The sequence below is a fragment of the Piliocolobus tephrosceles genome, chromosome 19 (genome assembly GCF_002776525.5).
Source record: "Piliocolobus tephrosceles isolate RC106 chromosome 19, ASM277652v3, whole genome shotgun sequence".
NCBI classification, from domain to species: domain Eukaryota; kingdom Metazoa; phylum Chordata; class Mammalia; order Primates; family Cercopithecidae; genus Piliocolobus; species Piliocolobus tephrosceles.
Genome location: NC_045452.1, coordinates 15,488,083 through 15,512,650, shown reverse-complemented (window position 1 = coordinate 15,512,650; position 24,568 = coordinate 15,488,083). Strand labels below are relative to the sequence as shown.

Below are 24,568 nucleotides of genomic sequence, written 5' to 3'. Positions count from 1 at the left end.
ATGCTGTCCTCTAAATTGGAGTGAACACCAATTGTAGAGGCTATTGAAGGGATTAACTGAGAAGATATCTACAAAGCAGTTTGGGTCATAAACGCCTTTTGTAAGGGGAGTGGTCTTGGAGAGTTATTTAGAGACAGGTCCTTTGGCAAGTGACCCAACATTGTGGTACCAGGTATAATAGAACTTCCTTGAACCGGAAGTCTTCAGAGACCACCAATGTGCCATTGTCTTTAGGTCAGACAGCTCATCGCTGGGTCTCCTTGTTCACCCTGTTCCACCCACACTGGCCTTTGTTTTGTCTTATTTTGTGGTTTTTTGTTACCCAAGTACATCAACCTCTTTCTGACTCCACGGCTTTTATACCTGTCCAATCTGAGATACGCGCTTCTCTGCCACAGTCGACGCCCCACTTCCCGGTTATTTTCTTCTTATTCATTCCTTCTAGTTCTTCAGTTCTTGGATCAAATCTCACTTTCTCAGGCATGCCTTTCCTGAACCAGTCTTGGTCAGGTTCTGCTCTTGTGTTCTTTTATTTTTATTTATTTATATGTTTATTTATTTATGATTTTTTATCTTTTTTTTTTTTTTGAGATGAAGTTTCGCTCTTGTCGCCTGGGCTGGAGTACAATGGCGCGATCTCGGCTCGCTACAACCTCCACTCACCACAACCTCCACCTCCTGGGTTCAAGCAATTCTTCTGCCTCAGCCTCCCAAGTAGCTGGAATTACAGGCATGCGCCACCATGCTCGGCTAATTTTTTGTATTTTTAGTAGAGACAGGGTTTCTCCATGTTGGTCAGGCTGATCTTGAACTCCCGACCTCAGGTGATCCGCCTGCCTCGGCCTCCCAGAGTGCTGGGATTATAGGCGTGAGTCACCACGCCCGACCCCTTGTGTTCTTTTGTAAGCAAGCAAACATTTGTTTTCTGAGCCCCTACTATATGCTAGTACATATGCTGGATGCTGCAGATAGAATGGAAATTTAAAACATACACTCCCTCTCCTCATTTGAAACTTCTGCACTCAGCAGAAGAGAGAGGTATTGCAAGCATGCAAGCATACAGATAGATTCCAGTTAAGGACATGATAGTAGGTGAAATAAGCCAGTAATAAAAGAGTAAATACTATATGATTCTAATTATGTGAGATTCCTAGAGTAGTGAAGGTCAAAGCAACAGAAAGTGGAATGGTGGCTACCAGGGGCTTGGGGGAGGGCAGAATGGGAAGTTGGCTGAGTGTGGTGGCTCACATCTATAATCCCAGCACTTTGGGAGGCCGAGACGGGTAGATCACATGAGGTCGGGAGTTCGAGACCAGCCTGGCCAACATGGCAAAACTCAATCTCTACTAAAAATAAAAAATAATAATAATAATAAAATTAGCAGGGTGCAGTGGCTCACACCTGTAATCCCAGCACTTTGGGAGGCTGAGGAAATGTGGATCACATGAGGTCTGGAGTTCAAGACCAGCCTGACCAACATGGCAAAACTCTGTCTCTACTAAAAATACCAAAAAAAAGAAAAAAAAATTAGTTGAGTGTGGTGGCATGTAATCTCAGCTACCCAACAGGCTGAAGCAAGAGAGTCCTAGAACCTGGGAGGCAGAGGCAGCAGTGAGCCGAGATTGCGCCACTGCACTCCAGCCTGGGCGACAGAGCAAGACTCCGTCACAAAATTAAAAAAAAAAAAAAAAGAATGGGGAGTTATTTCATTAGGTCTGGAGTTTCCATTTTACAAGATGAAGAAGTTCTGGAGATGGATAGTGATGATGGCTGCACAGCAGTGTAAATATGCTTCATGCCACTGAGCTGTGCACTTCACATGGTAAAGATGGTCAACTTTATGTTATGTATATTTTACCATGATTAATAATTTTTTTGACAAGAACGGATGCAAGGGGATCAGCTGGCAAGCTGTTGCAACAGTCAGACAGAGAGACCTGCTGAGAGTTTGGGATGTGGAATTGGGGGTGGAGATGGATCTGAGAGGTGAGAGGGGATGGATTAGCTGTGGTGCGGTTGGCAGCATGGAAGAGTACAGTGTCAAGGGAGGCTGTGGGTCAGCCTTATCCAACTGGTGGGGCCATTTACCAACACAGAGAATCTTTTTTTGAGACAGAGTTTTCACACTTGTCCAGGCTGGAGTGCAGTGACGAGATCTCTGCTCTCTGCAACCTCAGCCTCTCAGGTACAAGCAATTCTCCTGCCTCAGGCTTCCAAGTAGCTGGGATTACAGGCATGTGCCACCATGTCCGGCTAATTTTTTTTTGTATTTTTAGTAGAGACGGGTTTCACCATGTTGACCAGGCTAGTCTCAAACTCCTGACCTCGTGATCTGCCCGCCTCAGCCTCCCAAAGTGCTGGGATTACAAGTGTGAGCCGCTACACCTGGCCAACACAGAGCGTCTTGATACAATCTCTCAGAGTACCCTGTACTTATACCACTGTGTAACTAAATAATTATTTGGGCGATCGATTGTCCTCCTCATAAGCTGTAAAGAACACACAGGTAGAGACCATATCTGCCTTCTTCACCAGCTGTCTTCAGCACCTGGCATTGTCTTGCACATAATAGGTGCCTTATAGATATTTGTGAAATGCAGATGATTTGGGGTATTTTAAATCTACCTCCCTACCAACTCCTTTGGTTCTTAAGCTTATAGATGGGGTAGTTTTTCTTGCCGCAATTTTCAGAGCTGTTGGTTTTTCTGAGGGAGGTGTTATGAGTGGCCAAAGTCTCTGGTCCTCCGACCATTTTCTGTCTAGTATAAGAAAGAACATGAGAGACATTTGGGTACCTGTCTCCTCTTCTATGCTTATCTGGGACAGCCTTTATAACATCTGTCTTCTTAGTTCTTCTTCTTTCTAGCACCCGGGGGTGTACATGATGATTTTTTATTACCTAATATGTAAATGTTTCCTAACTTTTGGAACTGCCTGATAAATTGGCTGATAGAGCAAGTGTAGCTTAAGATTGATAAAAATTTTTTTGTGCCTGTTAAGAAATGTCTCCTAAACATAACATTTGAAAGGTAAAACATCTTCGTGTAAAATGTTTTAGGAGATCGATTGTCAGTATTCTTTATTGTCAAGTATATCACAACATGCAGACAAGAATGGCCATCATTCTAAACCCACTTACGCTGGAGGTTGCAATTTTTTGAATTTTTGTAATTAGACCTTAGCGATGACCTTGAACAGTAGGCGATCAATAACCCTCACGTGCTTAGTGTTCCAATAATGGAACACTAGGCGTATATCGGTTAAAAATCTTACACGATGCTTCAGAGAAAGGACATTATGTTGATTCTGCATGCTGAACATATTGCATCATGAAGTTAAGCAGTTCAGATTTCACCATATAGCCTTTTCTCTTCATATCCAAATGTTGTGTTACAGATTAGAGAATGAGTGGCTCTAGCTATATCTAGCATAAGCTTTGGTAATAATATGGAACCAGGAAAGGAGACATTAACAGCTTGAGGGTTGGAGGCAGGACTCAACTTTGCTGTAGATTGACTAATTGTAGAGTGTGAAACACACATATGCAAATGCTAGGTAATAACTTTTCTTCTTAAAGCATTTTACACTTTACATATAGCATTTACTTTGGTTCAGTGTTTAGGTGTGATTGCAGGCCATTTTCTAGACGTCTCATGATGGCTTTCATCTCACTCAGTATGGACTCAGCAGTGAGATATCTACATAATAGATGGTGAAATGTAGCCATTCTGGGAACTGGGGAAATCCAGTGAAACTCAGGTGGTGGTGTACTTCCTACAGCAGGAAGGTTTAGAGAACAACTCTGTTTTAGCTCCCCCTGGCCTCGGGATAAAGTTCAGGTTTTTTGGTGTGCCTAGAAGGCTCTCTGGAATCTGATCCACTTGTTTTTCCAGCAGTTTCTTTCACTGGTCCCCACCTCAACCAGGGCTTGAGTCATATCACAGTATTTTATGTTCACTGGAAGCTCTACTCCCTCTGATCTCCAACCATAGAATCTCACATTTTCTCGTTTCTTGGTGCCTTTGGCATCTCAGTAAGTTTTTCACAGCACCCGTAGGTAAAATGAAATACTTATTTTGTTTATTAAGCATTTATGTCCTAACAACTTAGTAGCTGTCTGAAAAAAAGAATACGTATAAATTGAAGGGAAAAATACAATTATTTCACTCTTATCCACATTTACTTGCTTATGGGATGTATGCACCTGTTGGACACTACAATTTTTCAAACTCTGGCATCAGATTGGACAGGTGTTGCACACTGATTTCCATGCAGTTATTGCTTTTTATCATAGCAAGTTCTGAAAATTCAGCTGTGTTTAAATATAGCCACCAAAGGAATTAGTGCATTCTAATGTTGAAACTGTGAACTACCTCGAGCTAGTAGTTGAAGCTGTGTCCAGCAGGTGCTGAGAATTGCTGCCCTTCTCTGGAAGTTTTAAGGTATCCTGCGGTGCCCCCGTGGGTCCACTTTGGCTCCCTGGGGCACCTTGGCACACAGTTTGGGAACCATGGTTCTAAGACGTTGTATATGCCACTTCCTCTGCTTGAACATGTCCCTCAATCCAGCGTTTTGGTGCTCACGTTTTCCATCTCAACATGTACATGATGAGTCCTCGAAGTTTTCCCTTTATATTTAGGACTGAGCTAGGAGGTGCTTCTAAATGCTATTTCGGCACTCTGTCCTTCACCCTGCTGTTTTTCTCTTTGCAGTGTGATTTTATCTTTTTTCTTCTCCTAGGCTTTATAGTGATTGATAGGGAAAGCGACTCTATAGTGACATTGCAGATATTTCATAAATGTGTGACTTTAATGAGTGAATGAATGAATGAATGAATAACTACTATTGGATCTTAATCAGAATGAGCTTGTTGGCTGGAGAAAATCAAATAAACAAACTGATTGACAAGTACAGGGCTCCTTTCATTTGTAGGAGAAGAGCTTCTGTAAAAGCCTCACCTTGGGGACATGCAGTGTCTCTTGCATCCTGCGACCTCACATGCTCTTTGGTTGCACACAATGGCACTCCCTAGTTATAGCAGAAGGCCTCATGAATTACAATACAAACAGCAGTGCAGGTCAATATGGGCCATTTGCATTTATTCATGTTGTGAGACATTCACCCATATGCATGTCTCTGTTCAGAAATTGTAGGTATAACTTGGTTCAGATGTATTTGTTCTTTCCTTTAGAGGGAAATATGTTAAGTTGCCTGATGGCTCAAACTCCTGGCATATTGCAGCATTACAGAAAATACGGATGTGCTGCAGTAATTTAATCTAGAGGTGATGGAGGCTTGGGGACTGTGGCGCAGCTGCCATCACAGGGAGCAAATCTTAGGCTTTACCCCACAGCAGGTGGGAAAGGTCTCCCCAGGCCTCAGCTAGCAGGTATTTCTGTTTCTGGAACTAGTAGAACATCAGGAACGTTCTGATACAGTGAATATCAAGGAAGAGGGATGTGCATTTCGCCTTCCAGACTGAAAGAACTCAAATGGCTTTTCTGAGCTCTGTGGACATTGTTTTACTTCGGTTTTGCCTTATCCCCATAATGGGAGGATTCTAATGCTATAATCTACCACAGATGGCTGTTTTTATGACTAAATTGAAGAGCGTGGTGCATGAATGTTGGCTAATGATAACAGTAATGGTAATCTCCGTCAGTCCTGGTTTTTTTTGTGTATCTCCACTTAAGGAGAAGGTCATGTCCCATTCCCTTAAGATTTCCTGTTTTCCCTAGGCCTTTCCCGTAGGCTTAAAAATGCATTTTCGAAAGAGCCCTGAAAGATAGATGGAAAACTCTTCCCAGTTAATGGAGGCTGAGAGATATAAAATTACTTCCCCAAGGTCAACATGGCTGGTAACTCTTCTGAGTCCTCCTTTGTAATGGCTCAGTTGCTGCAAAGCAAGGGGAGCCTTTTCTCCACTCTGCTGCCACTCTGTGGGTCTAGGAGATGCCAGTAACACAGTCTGAGGTGTCAAGACTCAAGGTTGGCTGAAATGTACCATGAGGAAGGACAGAGGTCTGCTGAAGGGTCTTCATGAGTGCTGCAAATCAACTCTCTCTTGCCCTTTCGTTATTGTGAGGGAGGATCTGTCTCTATCCATCTTTTTACGCCACTACATACTTACCACACTGCTTCCAAAGTTAGGAAGGTGAGAAGACGCAGCGAAATGTGTACTAAAAGCAGGTTCAGGGAATGGGAAATAACAAAAGAGGAAAGGAGTTGATTCTCTCTGGGGTCCTGCTTCCAACCTTCCTGCAGATCTTAGGCAAGTGCCTGTGAGTCTCTGGGTCTCACCTGCCTCATGTAGAGTGTGCACAATCACTGTCTCTTCTGTACCTGCATCGGTGGACATGAGAGATCAACGCCTAGCACAGCCTCAGATGCTCCAAAATCCGTCTCCAAGTTCTGCCGATCTCAGGGAGTATTATTTTTCTCAGAAGCATATGGGAGTTTATTTCAGAGAAACACTCACACTTTACAGGGAAAGTGACTTAACCAATATAATAAGGTAAATAATAAGAACTTTTGTCTAGCCCTTATCTCATACTTAGCTGGGGCAGCTAAATGCCTCTAGTGCTTCATCTCATTTATTCGACAATACCACGAGGTAAGTGTTCAGTGGAAGATCCTTAACTCCCCTCCCCTGAAGAACACATCCAATAAGCAAGGATTCCTCCATTCCCTCTGTCAAAGGAGGGTTCGCTGCCCCCTGAATGTGGGGTCTCCAGCTACCAGCTTACTTTCTACTACCGTTTAGCATTGCTGACTGCACCAGTTAAATCAGTTAAACGGTGTGCTTAGTATTATCAAGCTTATTATGGCATATCTTTACGTATAATTAACAAATACAGTTGAATTAATTATTCCATAGAGCAGTGAAATATGAGTGCAGGAAGGAGTGTTTCTATAAGAAATAAGAAGTTGTGTATTTTGGAATAGTAGCCTAAAGGCAAATTGCCTTAAAAGAGCTGTCAGATAAAATGTCAAGACAACTAAAAAATGGGGGAAAAGATTAAAATAGGAAAGAAATTCTGTACTCTGATTGGTTTACAAATATCTTTTAAGTTTACCCCACACTATAAAAACAAACAAGAAAAACAAGATAAAAGTGTGTGGCAATGTCTTCGAGATGTATGCAAGGAAGGCAATGTAGGATTTCAGACAGCGGGCCTATCCTTACAGAAAAGGCCTTTGCCCCCTATCCAAAAATTGTCCAATGAATGCATGTTTGTATGTGATAAGCTAAAGTGTTCCTAGTTTATATATGCCTTGATGGTACTGTATAAGAGTATGCCTATTTTTACCCCCATTTAACAGATGACAGTGAGGACCAGAGGATCATGATCTTAACCAGTGACGAAGAGACCCAGAGTTAATAATTTATATTATTTGTTAATCCTGTTGTCGGCTTCTGTCTTTCGAATGTTTTAAGTATAATTTTAGGCACCTTTTCTTGGGCCCAGTGGCTTTCTCATTCCAATCAGGCTGTAGTGCCTACAACTGACACTGGTATTTAGAAGTCTGATTTTTCAGGCCAGGCTAAGGCCGATGTTCCTGGCTTTTCTCCTGGGAGTGATGGCTTTTCTGTGAAGGCATCCTTTCCTGTAGGAGGAGGAGCTCAGTGACTTTCCTCACAAACGGAGATAAACGTCATGATAGAGATAAGCCATCAGATACTTAGATTTTGATGCTGTCTGCATTTCCTTCTGGCTTGTTCTTTGGGGCTGGCGCTTCTTAGTCCACAGATGCAAAGATGGAAAAAAGTGTCAGAAATATGTGAGAAGGATGGAAGCCTTCTTTCTGGAGAAACTCATATAACACTCCCATCAGCCAGCAAAACAACCCAGGTGTGTGTAGATGCGAGGGTGTGTGCACGTGGGTGCGTGCACCGAGCTGAGTAATTATAACCCTTATAGAGGCTTATTGTGGTGGAATGCAGCCTTCTGGGATCTGGAGAGCGAGAGGTCTCTTATGTGAGCTCTGGATTTTGACAAATGGCATATTTTGGGATGTGGGGTTTATTTCTGCTGAATATCTGGCTTGATTAGCGTGGAGAAGCACATGCAAAGCAGGCTGGAGCCCCACCCACCCAAGCCTCCCCAGTGCTGTACAATCAGGAAGTGCATTCTCACTCCCATTGTGGCTTTGGAGGGAAGTGTGCTTTACATATGCAAATCCAAGCCCCAAGTTTCACTTAATAATTATCAGCTGGAGATTCTATTGATGAGCAGCTGAAGCTACTCATCAGGAGAGAAACTGTGAATTAACCATTTCTAGGCCATCCTGGAGACTGCTGCCTCAGACCAGCCTCTGAATCCACTGATGATCGCAGAAAAAGATTTCTGATTCCCCCTGTGTGTCACTTCTCCTGTCTGACCTGAGCCTGGCAGCTGAGACCTCTTGACCCCTTTTATTATCATGTATGCATCTCTTCCCTGCTCCCACCTCCTTTCTGTTTTGTAGGCTACAGAAGGCAGAATAGATCCATCTCTATTGGCAGTAGCAGGATTGCTTACAGCTCTAGAAATAATGGCCTCATACACTCTTTGCAGTCGCTCTCCTGCTTAGGCAGCTGCCAGTGTCCTTTTGAAAGGACACAGGACAACTCAGGCAGGGTAGCCAGGGTGTTCAGATTAAGATGTCAGGAAATCGCCTTCTTTCTGATTCTTCTTTCCTTTCTTCTGCATCCATGCTTGCCCTCTGAGTGTAATAATGGTATACTTGGGCTGCTTTATCAGCCTCGCTTGTTCTTGCTAGGCCTTGGTAGAGTTCAGCAGACTGTTAAAAATGGTATGATTAGATGTTCCCCTTCTTGTGTCCAAGTGACTTAAAGTATAATAATAAAAAAAATTTTTTTTAATGATATGATTTGGATTCTCTTGGTTATTCATCTTTCTGCACCGAGTTCCTTACTTTCCTGAAACTTGTTGAAACGAGGCTGCTGCTTCTTTTTCGTGCAAGTGGCATCTCGATGCAAGAGGGTATCCTCGGCTTGTTGCATAGAAGGACAACCTTTATTTCCTGGAAAGAGATATTTAGATGCAGAAAGTAAAATGAAAATCAAGGTATTTTTTGGAGTCAATTTGATCTTTTTTTTTTATAACTTCTTTTTGCAGTAAATCTTGCAAGTTACTTAAGCCCAGTGAGGCTCTATTTCTGCTTTGCTTTTTTTTTCTTGAGACGGAGTCTCACTCTGTCGCCCAGGCCAGAGTGCAGTGGCGTGATCTCTGCTCATTGCAAGCTCCGCCTCCCGGATTCACACCATTCTCCTGCCTCAGCCTCCTGAGTAGCTGGGACTACAGGTGCCCACCACTACGCCCAGCTAATTTTTTTTTTTTTTTTTTTTAGTAGAGATGAGGTAATTCTCAGTGTTAGCCAGGATAGTCTCTATCTCCTGACCTCGTGATCCGCCCGCCTCGGCCTCCCAAAGTGCAAGAATTAAAAGTGTGAGCCACCACGCCTGGCCCTGTTTCTGCTTCTTTAAAACGGGGACAATAAACCTGTTTCCCAGAACTGAAGTAACTACATAAGATAATGTATGACATTCATCCAGCCAAAGTGGCTGGCCAGTAAGGGAGTCCTAATCATGCTCCTCATTGGAAATCTGATTCTCATCACTGAACTGCTGCAATAGTTGCTTGTATTCACCTGCATTCTAGATTTCGTATTCAAGATGTGTCTTTTGAGTGCTTACTATGTGCTTGGTTCCAGACCCCGGAGATACTATTGTTGAAACAGATCCACAGAAGACTCTGCTACCATTGAACTTGTGTTCTAGAGGTGGAGACAGGCAAATAAAAAGGAAACAGATAAGTTTATACTTGACGAGCGTGTTGTGATGTGTGGAGTGGAGAAGAATAAACCAGCGGACAGAGTGAAAGAAACACTCTGGCCTCTGGGTGGGCAGGGATGGGGTTTTAAAGGCTGGTTTACAGATGCTGCTCTGAAGAATGGCATTATATTTAAACAGATTCCTAATGAACAGGGTAAGAGGCAACAGCAAGTGTAGAGGCCCTGAGTGGGAGAGTGCTTGCTGTGTATCCCAGGAGCATCTGCCAGGCCGGCATGGCTGGCGCCCGGGGAGCAGAGGGGCATTTTGATATCAGAAAGATAACTGTGCTTGAGACCTTATGTGCAAGTCACTGTAAGGTATTTGAGTATTGTTTTAAGTTTGATGGGAAGCCCTGGGAAGACAGGTTCGAAGCCCTGGGTTCGAACAGGATAGACATGTGGTCTGATTACCAGCTTTTTCTGTTGTTGTTGTTGTTGTTTTGAGATGGCGTCTCGCTCTGTCACCAGGCTGGAGTGCAATGGCCCAATCTTGGCTCACTGCAGTCTCTGCCTCCCGGGTTCAAGCGATTCTTCTGCCTCAGCCTCCCGAGTAGCTGAGACTACAGGCGCCCACCACCACACCCAGCTACTTTCTGTATTTTTAGTGGAGACGAGGTTTCATCATGTTGGCCAGGATGGTCTTGATCTCTTGACCTTGTGATCCACCCACCTTGGCCTCCCAAAGTACTGGGATTACAGGTATGAGCCACCGTGCCCGGCCCTGATAACCAGTTTTAAAGGCCACCTGGCTGTGAGTGACAAGTAGAATGAGTGAGGCAGAGTAACCTGTTCGGTGGCTATTGAGTGAGTCCAGGTAAGAGGTCCCAGAACTGGGGTCATAGTGGTGGGGGTTGTGGGGAAGTGTTTGTATCCAGGGTATATTTTGAAGATCAAACCAATATTCAAATACATTGCAAATGACGTGCGTGTGGGACATGAGGAAAGAAATTCAGGAGTGAGTCCTAGATTTTTGGCCTGTGCAGTGGGAACAAAAGTAATGACATCTGCTGAGAAAAGAAGCAGAAGGTTTTGGAGGTGGAAATCCAAGGCTGTTGTTTGGATGTGGGAACGTGAAAGGGCTCCTAAGTCATCTCCTTCCACAGTGTTGTGGCAGCGTAAGAATGGCCGCTGCGTGTGCACATTGTGCCACGCACTGGGAAACCCGGATGACTCAGCCTGGCTCCTGCCCTGAACAGGTGTTCAGTTGACGTGCTGAGACAATGGAGGTAGAATAAAGAGCTGTTACACGTGGAGTGAGAGCCACTACCTTATCTATGTTGTGGAAGGTAGTAGGAAGTCTGAGATGGTGAAAGAAGAGGAGGAACCGGCTCACCCGGAGCAGATTGGAGAAGGGTTTCTAGAAGGGATTGTTGAGCCAGGTGTTGAGGGTCCATGGTAATTCACCAAATGACAAAACATGCAAAGGAAATAACACAAAATTCTTAATGCTTATTCCAACTGCCAGCCTTGCATTCAGAAACTTGGCCTAGGGCTTGTATGTGTAGGGGCTTCTGAAATCCTTGGTGATGAAGATCATTGGTTCACTGAGGACGCTTCAGAGCCAGCACATGGAGGTATAAAGTGCAGGAGATTTCACCAGCAATTTCAGAAAGTTTAGCAAGACTTGAACCAGGATCTCCTCTTGGCAGATCAGCCCCATCATCCCCATCCTGAGGATCAGTCCCTCAGGTGGGCCTCTGTCCTGCAAGGGATTTTTCTCTTTGGAGTCAGAAAGTGGGACCCTGTACTGGAGGCTTCACCATCACAGACTTCCCCTTGGTCCTCTGTGCCTGTTACTGCTTTCTGCACTCAAGCCCATCCTTCCTCTCAACTTGCAGAGGAAAATCCTGACTTTGCCTTATAGTGGTGTTGAGTTGAGCGTTCTTAGTTTTATTCTTTTTACTTTTATAAGACTGCTGGAAGCACCTTATAAAAACTCTCAGGTGTAGGACTTGGAAGAAAATACCCGTCCATCAAAAGTAGAGATGCTGGGTTTTGATCTTAATAGGTATTAGCACGATATTTTACCCAAACGTCTACCTTGCTCTTGGTAACATGTTATCTTTGCCAAGTGCCCATCCTGATAAAGCGTTATTTCTGTCAAGCTGAACTCCTGATGAAATCTTCTATTCCCCTCTCTCCCTGATCTATTTCGATAAAACCTCATTCCTCATTCTGATTTTCTCCTAAGGGATGGTTTGGATTTGTCAGGAAAGGGGGAAAAAAGAGGTGATTTTTTTTTTTTTTTCATTTTCCTCTTCATTTCTTTTTCTAATGTAGATACTTGTGGGAATTGGAATATAACTTTAATGTAAGTCAAACTGATAAAGGAGGGTTGGACACTACTGTGAATAAGGAAAAGAAGATAGGAAAAAGGAGGACAGTCACTTATAGGCAAAGGAATGTCCAGGCAGGCTTTTGCTTGTTTTCTCTTGTTTTTAATTTACAATGGAGCTGAGGAAGATAACACTGATTTAGGTGAAGGGGCCATTTACAGCAGAGGGATGCCATTGAAGGAATCAGCCACATTCACAAAACTACTTGCTTCCATTTCTTTTTAGAATATTCTGGATGGCAGCTACTCATACTGTTGGATGGCTGTGTTGCCACTGCTAACTTTAACAAGTACAGAGTCCTCCTTATCTTTGATAACTAGCTCTTTCTTTTCCTCTTTTTACCAGCCTCATCATTTTCTTTCTCTCATCTGGTTCCACTATGGTACAGTGAACACTGCAGGCCAGAGTTGGACACTTCTGGTGAAGTATGGCTTCCACGCCAGGTGGTCTCCGTAGAAGGTTGGGCAAGGGGTGGGGAGTTTGGATGAAGGGCGGTGGTTTGTCTCAAAGCCAGTTGACTGTAGAGGAGATGGGGTATGTCACAGGGCCCCGAGAATATGGTGCAAATCAAGTCCGTCCTCACTGATGCTGGAGCTCCTGAAAAGATGGGGCAGGGGCTTTCCTGCCATGTTGATCTTGCTTACGTGCAGTATAAGGGAAGAGAACTTTTACTCAGGTTTGGCAGGTGCGCCCCTTCAGGTGCAGTGGTCAGATAGGCAAACTGACCACTCTCCCTGACGCATAGCCTAAAGAACACTCTAGACCAAGCTTGTCCAACCTGTGGCCCAGGACAGCTTTGAATGAGGCCCAACACAAATGTGAACACTTTTAAAACATATGAGATTCTTGTGCGTTTTCTTGTTTGTTTTGTTTTAGCTCCTCAGCTGTCCTTAGTGTTAGTCTATTTTGTGTGTGGCCCAAGACAGTTCTTCCAGTGTGGCCCGAGGAAGCCAAAAGATTGGACACCCCTGCTCTAGACTTTTAGTCATGCTTCACATTCAGTTTTCTTCTTACAGTCCCAAGACATACATGGAACTACTGTCTTCCAAATACAGAGAAGGATATCAAAGTCTAAGTGGGTTATCCGGTAGTCCTCCTTCCTCCCAAGGACAGCAGAACACCATAGTTCAATTCTGATGCAGTCCAATTAGAGACACACTCACGATGTAAGGTCATCATTCTGTTGGATCCTTGTTGATAAGGGTCCCTAACTCTTCTCTGTAGATCTCAATTTCACTTGGATATTTCACCCCTGAAGTGAAGTAGGAGGGGCATAGAAGCCCAAGGAGCAGGAATGAATGGGGTCGGGGCTTTGCTGATTTGTCTGGCGTCCTCAAATAGCTGCTGTTTGCCATTGAAATCTTTCATCCTCTGTAACCCAAACCAGACATTATTGTCAGCGCTCCTCTTTAAAAAAAAAAAAAAAAAAAAACACACAGAAATGCCGGGTGCAGAGGCTCACATCTGTAATCCCAGCACTTTGGGAAGCTGAGGCAGATGGATCACTTGAGGTCAGGAGTTCAAGAACAGCCTGGCCAACATGGTGAAACCCCGTCTCTACTAAAAATACAAAAATTAGCCAAGCTTGGTGGCATGCGCCTGTAATCCCAGCTACTCGGGAGGCTGAGGCAAGAGAATCACTTGAAACTGGGAGGCGGAGGTTGCAATGAGCCGAGATGAAGCCCCTGCACTCGAGTCTGGGCAACAGAGCGAGACCTTGGCTCAAAAAAAAAAAAAAAAAAAGGAAAAGAAAAGAAATCACAAAACCTTTTTTGGTAAATGAATATGGCCAATAGGAATGACAATTTGAGGCTTACAGTAAGTATGGATTCACAAAGTGAGAAAAGGATAGTTTTCAACATACTTAGTGTGATGAATGCAAAATAAAATTAAAAACCTTTGCTAAAAATTCATCGCATGACGGTCTTTTGATTGGAACAAGATTTTAGCAACAAAAAAAAATCAAACCTCATTAAAAATTTTTACTGTAAAATATGATTCTTCTCAGCACATGTGATTCGCCTCACTCTTGGAACATTTTAGTGGGATTTTATAAGGACTATGAATATTTCATATAAAATAACACATTTATTGCAAAGATTTTAAAAAATTAAATCAGTGGAAAAAACACTTATGAAATCTTTCATCTTGAGTGCTGCTAAAGAGAAAATTAAGAAATTCTATAGTATTTTCGCATCTGATTTTATAGTAAATAGCCACATTGAGGACACTCAGTTGACGCTTTGCAAAGGATAAAATCGTTATGGTTGTTGAGCTTTTCGTTTTGATGAATCTACCAACAAAGGGGATTGTGTCCAACTATGGCATATGTATGAAATAGGACTCAAGGAACTGGGGAAGGAGAAAGGCTGCTTTCTCAAACTCACCGATTGGAGACCGCCACTAACGCTGGTGTTGTCTTCGAGGCTATGTAAAAAGTGATTGAAGTTTAGGGGCTAAAGGGGCAGAGGCTCTTCAAAGATGACGGGAATGTGAATTTATTGTGCTCTCACACACAGATCAATGGTCAGGATTTGCGGTGAATATCTATTCTTTTCTAGTATACACTGTTATCATTACCCTCCAGTGACGGTTTTCTAAACCACCTGGTGATCTAAGAGAAGACCTTGACTCTGCTGTCAAGTCCTTTCATTTTTCTAGGAAACAGAGCACTAAGTACATGATCTTTTTTCTGACCTTGTTTGGTGACGATTTGAATGCTACTAACAAAGCCCTTTTGTCCATACTCAGATTCCTTGGGAATATGATGGACCAGTTATAGAAGCAGGAAGACGCGGTTGCCCCACCATGGTAACAGCAGTTCAAAGACCAACTGCCTCCAACTTTCAGAACTTTTTTGGCAAACAAACAAACAAACAAAAAACACAACAAAACATTTGAAGCTGGCCGGGCGCGGTGGCTCACGCCTGTAATCCCAGCACTTTGGGAGGCCGAGGCGGGCGGATCACGAGGTCAGGAGATCGAGACCATCCTGGCTAACATGGTGAAACCCTGTCTCTACTGAAAATACAAAAAATTAGCCTAGCGTGGTGGCGGGCGCCTGTAGTCCCGGCTTCTCGGGAGGCTGAGGCGGGAGAATGGCGTGAACCCGGGAGGCGGAGCTTGCAGTGATCCGAGATCACGCCCCTGCACTCCAGCCTGGGCAACAGAGGAAGACTCTGTGTCAAAAAAAAAACCCAAACAAACAAAACAAAATCTGAAGCTTTGAAATCATTGAACCTGAAGTTTCAAGAGACAAAAACTGGTATCATTGCTCGTTAGAACACACTTCAAGCATTTATAGTCTAAACCCAGGTATGGGTACAGCAAATTGGTGCTAAAAATGTCTTCATTTTCTTGACTTAATGAAGCTCTTTAAGCTAACGTTCTTGGAAATGATTTTATGGAAGACAAAAGTCAGATCTCATTCAGCCTATTATGGTGCAATGAATCTAGGCCTCTTTCCCTGGCACAGTGGTTGCAAATTCTTTTTAGAAGCTTGTGAGGGACTCTCTCTTTTTTTTTTTTTTTTTTTCAACTGTTCTTCCGTCTTTGTCAGAAGATCTGTCTCCAGGGCCTTTGCTGGAACTCAAGTTTGCTTTGGTTGCCAAAGATAACTTCCAGAAAATCACTTAGGGGAATTTTGGGGTAAAACATTCCCTGTGTACCTCGTAACAAGCGAGCAGCCTTTGTGTGTCATCATTGCCGTTTTCCTTCCCACAGCAAATCTGATTCCATGCTTTTGAAACTCAACCTGGACCTATGTCTTGCTGGGACTTATAAACTGCCTAGAAAGGAAAAGCTGATGACACGTTGGCAGACTCAGCTCTCCTGTGGACATCTCGTGATCAAAATTAACTTTTAAGATCAAACTGAGTTATCTAAATTTTTCTAAAATGACTTTGGCTGCAATATTTAATTTACTTTGAAATATCAAATGATATTGGCTATTTGGCATTGGATGAGGGTATGAAATCTTTATGTTAATTAAAAGGAGGGCATTTTCTAACAAAAATTACAAATTGCTCAATGAAGAGAGTCTCATGGAAAATGAAAAACTGAAACATTTCTTGGAATAAGATGACCTGTGATTGGTCAACAGAAGGGAGCCAGAAACCAGGGAAGCTGGATAATCAGACAGCTGAGCTAGAAGGGAACTGCTTTTGAAGGAGACTGTCTTCCAGAAAGCAGGGGGATGCCAAAGAGCAAAGCAGGCCCTATGCTTGGAGGAGCTAGAGTACCAGGAAATCATGTGGGTCTGGGTCACATGATGGTAGCTGCTGAAAGAGTACAGTAGAGGCTTGTGTTAGGGAAATGGGGTGCAGGGTCAAAGCAATACTATAATTAAGTGTGGCAATGCTAAGTGTTCCTTTGCATCTAAGTTAGAGAGTTTGGGGAAATGCCTCAGCTCGCATTTCTCAACCTTGACCACACATGAGAATCCCATGGGAGTAGCTGCTTTTAAAAATGCTGAAAACCCAAAGGAATATAAATCATTCTGTTACAAAGATACATGCACACATATGTTTATTGCAGCACTATTCCCAATAGCAAGGACTGGAATCAACCCAGATGCCCATCAGTGATAAATTGAATAAAGAAAATGTGGTACATATACACCATGAAATACTATGCGGCCATAAAAAGGAATGAGATCATGTCCTTTGCATGGAGATGGATGAAGCTGGAAACCATCGTTCTCAGCAAACTAACACAGGAACAGAAAACCAAACACCACAGGTTCTCACTTATAAGTGGAAGCTGAACAATGAGCACATGGACACAAGGAGGGGAACAACACACACTGGGGCCTGTTAGGGAACTGGCGGGGGAGGGAGAGCATCAGGAATAATAGTTAATGGAATCTGGGCTTAATACCTAGGTGATGGGTTGATCTGCTGCAGCAAACCACTATGGCACATGTTTACCTACGTATCCTGCACATGTATCCCGGATCTTAAAATTAAATAAATTTTTTTAATGCCAATAACTAGACCCCCACCTCCAGAGATGCTATATGAATTCATCTAGGTTAGGACCTGTGCGCATTCATACTTTTAAGTTTCCCCAGTTATGTAATGGCAGCCCAGATTGAGAACCACTGGCCTGACGGACCAGGGAATGAAGCAGAAACGGCAACCACAACCACAAATTAGGCTGGACTTGTTCGGAGAGGGTTGAACAGAAGACATTCCGGTTTGGTGCGGAAAGAGCCATTTATCTGGAGCCACTGAAGCTGCGTTCAAGACTGTCCCTCTGCCATTGTTGCTGGGATGACATTGAACTAGATCATGTGCCTGTTTCTCTGTCTCTTCTTTTTTGTTTTCATTAGTCAGATGGAAATAGTGAGAACACCCACTTCATGACAGTGTTGCATAAATTAAAATGAGACGATGCAGACATAGCACCCAAGGACATGTACTCAGGGGGAACTGACCAAGTGTTTGTTGAATTTGACGGATGACCTTGAAGTAGATAGAGTTGTTTTTGTGCATTATCAGACTGCAAACATGGGGGAAGTAGGATTGAAGAGTGTTATCCACGGCACCTGCAAGTGAGCTGACAGGAACAGGGAGAAATCGGAGGCAGGGGCACTAGCCCAGGAGACCCACACAATGTTCTAGGACAGGGTCCATAATCTCTGGCCAAAACGTATGCCTGATCTGGCCCTCTGCTTGTGTTTGGAAATAAAATTTGACTGGAACACAGCCACAGCCATTTGTTATGTATTTCTGTGGCCGCTTTTATGCTACAATGGCAGTCGAGTGCTTGCAGCAGAGATGGCGTAGCCTGCAAAGTAAAGCACATTGACTCTCTGGATGTTTACAGAAAAAGTTTGATGACCCCTGTTTTAGGATAAGATTAAGAAGCTTGGCTTTGGATGAGATGTTTGAAATCAAAGGAGAAGAGCAAGTGCTTCAAACATCAGGAAGGAAGAATTGGCAGGCTTCAGCGACAGATTGTACGTAGGGAGATTTTGCCATATAAAGGTTAGGGATGTAGTGTCTTTATCACGGGCAGGATGATGCAACAGGACAACTTTCCTGAAATCTGGCACTGAGTTCAAGAGTTTGCTTTCCTAGACTAGAGAGATCGGGGTCTGTCACCCCTGAAAGGCCCCGGCCCTGCCTGCATTAATGAGTCCCAGTCCTATTCATTTCAAAGTGATGGATCCCACACGCAGTACCAGATGCCAGCACTCTGGAGAGATCCAGAGATATTCAGCACATTCAGATTGATTGAGATCATCACTTAGGACATTTTGGATGGTAAGTCCCTAATCGCTGTCACTGCGCTGCACGGAGGTTGATTTTCAATTTACCTTCTTTGTTCTGAATCTTAGATGTTTTGATTCTTAATTCAGAACATTCATCTCAAGTGGATTCAGAAATTCAGAGTCGATGATAAATTCATGTTTGTTGAGAAGTTTTGCAGGGAGGAGGATGATGTTGTCAGCTTAGTTTTTGAATAATGTCTTGTTTGACATTTTAAGCTGAAAGTGGGCTGAACTGCAGATCAACACACACACGTATTCTGTGATAGAATGATACATCATGTTCATACATAGACTGTGTATATCTAAAGAGTAGAAACCTGGAAGGAAAGGTAATAGAGAAACAAAGGTAAAGGCACTAACACACAACGGATCTGTCCACTGCTGCCTTTATGTGCCCTGCCTACAGCTTCAGTGGGCTTGGGCTGGAAGAAGAGCAGGGGATTTGAGTGTTGATATGGTTTGGCTGTGTCCCCACCCAAATCTCATCTTGAATTGTAGCTCTCATAATTCCCACATGTTGTGGGAGGGACGCAGCAGGAGATAATTGAATCATGGGGGCGATTCCCTCATACCGTTCTCATGGTAGTGAGTAAGTCTCGCAAGATCCGATGGTTTTATAAGGGAAACCCCTTTCGCTTCACTCTCATTCTCTTTTTGCCTGCCGCCATGTAAGATGTGCCTTCGTTCTTCCTTCACCTTCCACCATAATTGTGAGACCTCCTGAACCATGAGGAACTCTGAGTCCATTAAACCTCTTTTTTGTTATAAATTACCCAGTCTCAGGTATGTCTTTATCAGCAGTGTGAAAATTGACTAATACAAGTATCTACTCTGTGTAAGCCTGATATGAAGTAATATTTGTGCGCACACACACACATACACACACACTTATGCTTATGCTCCCGTGTCCCCCATTTTACATAAGAAGACACTAAGTCACAGAAAAGTTAAGTGTTTTGCCTAAGTTATTTATTAGTAAGTGGATGAACCATAATTCAAGCTCTGCTCTTTCTTACTCCAAATCCTATGCTCTTACTAATCTACTTGATTTGTTTGCTTTTCTCACTTCTCTCTCCCTCTTCCCCAGCATTTAATATTATAATGAAATGTCTTTTAAAATAACTGGCAGTGTATGATGTGCTAGGCATTTTACACCATTTTTTAACAAAAGTTCTAGGTGTTAGTTTTTGTCTTTCTCTCTTCTTCAAATGCTTGTTAAGTATAGAGAGCATGCCAGGACCTGGGGATGGAGACTAGAGATTGGCAGTGCCACTCAAGGTGTAATCTGAAGGCCGTTGTTCGTCCTTGTATTTGTCAGGGCTCTTTAGAAAAGCGGAACCAATAGAGAGTGCGTATACAGCTATATTTATTGTAAGGAATTGGCTTGCATGATTATGGAAGCTGACAAGTTCCAAGATCTGCAGGGTGAGTCAGCAAGCTGGAGACCCAGGAGAGCTGATGTGTAGTTCTAGTCTGAGTCCGAAAGCCTGAGAACCAGGAGATCTCATGGTGTAGTTCCAGTCCAAATTCCAGCAGGCTCGAGACCCAGGAAGATTTGGTGATTCAGTTTGAGTTCAAAGGCAAGAAAAAGATGATGTCCCAATTCAAAGGCTGTCAGGCAAGATGAGTTCTCTTGAATTTGGAGGATGGTCAGCATTTTTGTTCTATTCATGCCTTCAGCTAATGGGAGGTTAGCCAACCCACAGCAGGGGAGGACACCTGCTTTACTCTGTCTACCAGTTTAAATGCTAACCTCATCCAAAAACACCCAAAGTGATGTTTGACCACATGTTTGGGTACCACCTGGCCCAGTTGAGTTGACACATAAAATTAACCGTGCCCTCAAACCGTTGCTGGTCTGCAACAAGATACATATGGAACTTGAGACTAGGCATTTAGAAGCATCTAGAGCAAGTGGACTTTGTGGCCGGCGTCAAGTGTATGATAATCTTGATTAACATAGTGTAGACCAGTTTGTTTAATTCAAGTGGTGAGTTACACATGGGCCAAGCTCTATTTTACCTTTGAGGGTTAGGGGCAAATTTTTGTCCAGGATGGATTGGGGGAAGGAGAAAAACTGGTTCTTCACCCAAGCTCCTTGGGCTTCCGTGCCTCTCCTGCTGTCTTCACCACTGGTAGTTTGAGATATATCTGTGTGGGCACAGTTGTTTACATAGCCATAAAATCCTATGTAGTGGGCTTTATAACTGTGACCTGTACATAAAGCTTGGGGAGCGTTCCTGGGAGGGACCAGTACCTGTGAAATGTAACAGAGAAATGCAGACCACATTTAAGGAGACTGGCTGTTCACTACCCTGACCCTCTCTCCTCCAACTCCCAGAGAGTCAGGAGAAGGCTGAGCAAAGAGGTCAGGAGCCAGAAAAAAGAACAGTCAGGAATAAAAGCAAGAGTCAGGATAAATAAAACAAGAATGAGCTGTGAATCTGGCCAGGCAGCAGGGCCCACTGTATTCACTTCTGATGGTGCGGTGTTGGGATCATCTGGACCTCACAGCTGTGGAGAGTTAGAGCTGAGAGAGGACTCTGAGCACATCTGCAGGACCCCGCCTTTCAGAAGGTGAAACTGGCTGAGGAAAAGGAAGGGACCAGCTCAAGACAACAGACCTTTAAAACAAACAAACCAGAAACGACAATTCTGCCATTAGTTGAACACTTCCTCCATGCCAGGAGTTGGGCACAGCATGAATGTTGCTTTTTTCAACATTGGTTCCTCTGAGACCTGACATTAACTATTTAGTGTGGCTTCACTGGTGACAAATCTATAGGGCTTTTAAAAGTGGGAAAAACCCTGCACGTCTTTGAGAGTTAAGTTTGGTTAAAACCATTTGGGGTCTAAAGCAGGAGAGAAATGGACACAGGGTGGCGATAGCATTTCTTTTAAGCCAACAATCAGAAAATCATAATTTACGTAAATGTTTAAAATATGGGACTTTCAGGAGGTGGGCTAGAGAATGTGACCTGGCCTCTTTGGTGAAGCCTGCCTGCCTGCTCCCCCTTGTTCTTAAGGATGAACCATGACCTGGCTAAGGATGAAGGCAGGAAACTCAGCAGTGCCTCCTCTCAGAGTATATCTCAAAGGAAGCCAAGGTCTGTTACCTACCTCTTCCCCCATATAACGCACGGAACAATCCTGTGTTCTGAAAATACACAGTGCTTTACACCTTAAATTACATCATCAACTCATCTTACCCGTGACATCACCTTCCCTCACTGAGAAAGGGTCACAGGAACTCACTGATGCCAAGCGCCTCCCAATAAGGGGCACAGTGTTCTCTATTTTGTTATCTTGCTTCAGCCTCCCATCATTCTTACTGGAACATTTTATGTTCCCATTTCACAGAAGAGAAAATCAAAGCCCAGAGCATTGATGTAACTCCTCCAAAGAGGAATCTCACAGGTCCCGTTTGTTAATTTTCTAGAGACCCTGAGACCTTGTTGAGCTTCCTGCATTTCTGCCCAAATGCTCCAAAATCCTTTCCCGAGAAGGAAGACCCTCTCAGTCTCTGGAGCGTCTTTACCTCTAACTTAGCACGTAAATGCAGGAGCATAGCTGAGTGCAAAGTCCAGGAGACCTTGTTTACAGTCAAGCGGCAACATAATAGGAACAGGGTTTAAACTTTAGTCTCGGTTTCTGCATCAGCAATGGGGATAACTATTACCACTTCATTGTACTGATAGCAACCTAGGGCATTATCAGCATGAACTACCTAGCGTGATGCAGATCCATGATAGACACTACAGAAAGTGTAACTCCTGGGGAAGCCAGAGGTTCATCTTTACCCACCCCTGCTCAAAGGGTCAATGTTGGTTGAGAAAATGCGGTTATTAATAGCTGCCTATTTTTTTTCATTCTCAGTTGTACCAAACAGGGAGACAGGTTTCAAAAGCTTGGGTTGGAGCTTGTAATTGGCCAGTCCGGTGACAATGCAACCCTAATCAACCTGTGATTTCATGTCCCCTACCGATTCTGCCTCGGCCTTTGATTTGTGGTCCCAGGCAGTGCAATTCATTGAGTCATATTTGTTGCATTGATAGGAGAGGACCAGGAGCTTAGGCATTTAACCCTGAGGTGATTAAGGGGGAAAAAATGAGTCATATTTGTTAAGGTCCAAAGATACATCAAAAAGCCCTGGGCAGAGGCCGACACAAGCACAAGTGAGACCTGCAGGGTGTAATTCATCACATTCTTTGATCCTCAAGTTTGTGAGTCACAGAGACTCTCTGGGACAGTTTTGAAGCTCATGGGGTCTGGGCAGGAAGGAAAAACTTGAAGTATGGAAAAAGAGGAGCGTTTTTTTGACAGGCAGCTGAGAGAGGATGATTTTCTAGAGATACGCTTTTTTTGCTGGGTAACCCCTGAGGTGGCTGGAAATGTAGCTGGAGCCCAGGATTTCTGCAGAGTGGAAACAGAAATTTTAAGTGATAGCTTCGGGTATGCCTTGTGCCACTGAGACTCCTGAACAGTAAGCACGCCCTGAGAATCTGCTGTATACAAGGTGATTAAAATATCTTTGGGAGGTGGGGTTTTTATACTAATATGTTTTTTTTTTTTTTTTTTTCATGTTAGCTCTCTGAATAGCCTATAATGAAAGTTTATTGAAATGGAGAGTGTACAGGCCCAGATATCAGAGAGACCTGGGTGCGAATTCTGATACCACCATTCTGGTGGTGTCACATTGAGAGACCCGCTTATCTTCTCTGTGCCTCAGTTTTTTGTGTTTGTTTGTTTTTTGAGACAGAGTCTTGCTCTGTTGCCAGGCTGGAGTGCAGTGGTGCAATCTCGGCTCACTGCAACCCCTGCCTTCTGGGTTCGAGCAATTCCCCTGCCTCAGCCTCCTGAGTAGCTGGGACTACAGGTGCGTGCCACCACGCCCGGCTAACTTTTTGTATTTTAGTAGAGACAGGGTTTCACCCTCTTGGCCAGGATGGTCTCGATCTACTGACCTCGTGATTGGCCCGCCTTGGCCTCACAAAGTGCTGGGATTACAGGCGTGAGCCACCACACCCGGCTGTGCCTCAGTTTTTATTGCAGGGTTATATGCTTGTTGCACGGAGTGTTGCCGGCACTCACTTTAGTGGTAACTTTTTCTGGGAAAACCGTGAGATGGGTCATGCTTCTACTTCTTTTGTCCTTGTTGCCTTTAATTATTTTATTCTTGGCACGGAGCTATGCATCCACCCTTTCAGCATTTCTCAGACTTTGTGACATGTTACCACAAAGACAGGTAAGACCCGCCTTGGCCTACGTTGAACTCCCAATCTTCATAGGAAACATGTAGTAAAGCTGTTTATTAAATACAATATGGCAGATACATGTTTTCATAGCGCTACATACAAATTATTGGAATATGTGGAAGGATATCTTGCCTGCAAATGGAGGAAGGTTTCCCCTGAGAGGTGATGCTTTCAAAACAGGATTTTGAAAGATGTATAGGAGCCTGCATAGGAAGAGCTCAATAAACTTAGTCATTATTATTCTCTTTTTTCTTTTCTTTTTTTTTTGTTTTTGTTTTTGAGACGGAGTCTCACTCTGTCTCCCAGGCTGGAGTGCAGTGGCACAATCTTGGCTCACTGCAAGCTCCGCCTCCCGGGTTCATGCCATTCTCCTGCCTCAGCCTTCCTAGTAGCTGGGACTACAGGCGCCCGCCACCACGCCCGGCTGGCTGGCTTGTTTGTTTGTTTGTTTGTTTGTATTTTTAGTAGAGACAGGGTTTCACCATGTTAGCCAGGATGGTCTTGATCTCCTGATCTCGTGATCCGCCTGTCTCGGCCTCCCCAAGTGCTGGGATTACAGGCATGAGCCACCGCACCCAGCCTATTTTTTTTTTTATTTTTACTCCTTCTCTTCCTCTTTTGCTCTCCTCCACTTCCTGGTACTCTTTCTCCCCTCCCTTGTCTTTCTCCCCAATCCCCCCACTTTGTATTCATAGTTCTTTATTGTTAAGAAACCTACCTAGAAACATGACAAGTAGGGAGAGGAAGACAGTGCATTTAATTAGAAACAATTTTATTATGATTGCCTCCTCTAAAAGGCATATTAGCTTTTATCGCCATAATAAGTTGTTCCGTTCTCAACTTTGTTCCCAGTTCAATCTGGA

At 43.7% G+C, this 24,568-nt stretch overlaps 1 protein-coding gene across 5 annotated transcripts in view; it reads left to right on the top strand.

Moving 5' to 3' along the window:
* LARGE1 (LARGE xylosyl- and glucuronyltransferase 1) overlaps positions 1-24,568 on the top strand; it is a 622,406-nt gene that overhangs the window by 245,233 nt on the left and 352,605 nt on the right. Inside the window, exon 1 of one of the 5 annotated variants that reach the window (XM_026447733.1) lies at positions 17,117-18,442. The exons of the other annotated variants lie outside the window; for them this stretch is intronic. The gene's annotated coding sequence lies outside the window, so the exon portion shown is untranslated. Of the gene's footprint in view, positions 1-17,116; positions 18,443-24,568 lie in introns of those variants that run through there. 5 annotated transcript variants of the gene reach the window in all.